Here is a 1396-nt window from a genome sequence, read left to right on the forward strand (position 1 = left end):
TGGGGTTGCTTCAGAAGCTGATTATCCATTCAAAGGACAGCAGGGTAAATGCCCAGATTCAAAGGTATTAAAGATTTATATTAATATTTTAAATTATATCGGTAATATTGAGGTTTCATATGTCTCAGTAGCGGTATTGCGACCATAAGCATGGCCGCATCAACCATATTTACCACCACAATTTAAAAAAAAAATACTAGTTTCTTTTTATTGCTTTCATCAATAACTTATTTTTGTTTTGTTTTTTGACATTGTTGTCCCACTTTTAGGTTAAAAACAGTGCAACCATTAGTAGCTATGTAAAACTAGAAGAAGTAGAGGCTGCACTTTTGAATGTTGTTGCTGTTCAGCCCATTAGTGTGGGTGTAGATGCAACCGGAATGATACATTACAAAAAAGACTCCGTAAGTCTTTATCAATGTTGACTAATTTATACCTCATTTGTCATAATAGATTAGAACATCACAATTTATTGATTTATTTTACTGTGCCTTAATAATCAGATCTATGCTGGTGGTAATTGCAAAGATACTACAAATCATGCTGTCTTAATTGTTGGGTATGATAGCACCAAAGAAGGTGTTGATTACTGGATTGTGAAGAATTCATGGGGAAAAGATTGGGGAAATGATGGCTATATATGGATAAAGAGGAATACTGGATTACCAAATGGGGTATGTGGAATTCATACTAGGGCTTATAGACCAATGAAAGATAAGAAGGAATTCAAAGCCCAGTATTAGTAGTTTCAAGTAATGAGAACACTAGACAACATTGTTGGTTATATGTATTTAAGTTGTTGTGTGTTTCTATATAGTAAAATAAAATATTATTTTCTTCAACTTATATTTACATTGTTACAAAAAGTTGAATGAACAACCCAATTATATTCACTTATGGGTGATTGAAGAAAAGAATCATAAAAAACATAATGCAACCACAAACTTAACCTACGATTGAAGAAATAAATTACTCTCGGATCCTATACCACAAAAAATGGAAAAGAAATAATATCAATTTACAAACTTTGTCTAAACCACTCAACAACTTGTTTCACATCAACAATATTAGAAAATAATCTCTTTTGTTTCACATCAACAATCTTAGAAAATAATCTCTTTTGTTTCACATCAACAATCTTAGAAAATAATCTCTTTTGTTTCACATCAACAATCTTAGAAAATAATCTCTTTTGTTTCACATCAACAATCTTAGAAAATAATCTCTTTTGTTTCACATCAAATTGTCTTATGAAGGTAGTATTTGCTGTTTGCACAGAATAAAAGAACAAAGCAGAAGTTACATAAACTTTTAGTTAACCAAAATGTTCCACTTATAATAATCCATACATATATCATACTAATAAGTTAAGTTTACAAAATACACCAAACATAAA

This window comes from Lupinus angustifolius, chromosome LG09 (genome assembly GCF_001865875.1).
Source record: "Lupinus angustifolius cultivar Tanjil chromosome LG09, LupAngTanjil_v1.0, whole genome shotgun sequence".
In the NCBI taxonomy this organism is placed as follows: domain Eukaryota; kingdom Viridiplantae; phylum Streptophyta; class Magnoliopsida; order Fabales; family Fabaceae; genus Lupinus; species Lupinus angustifolius.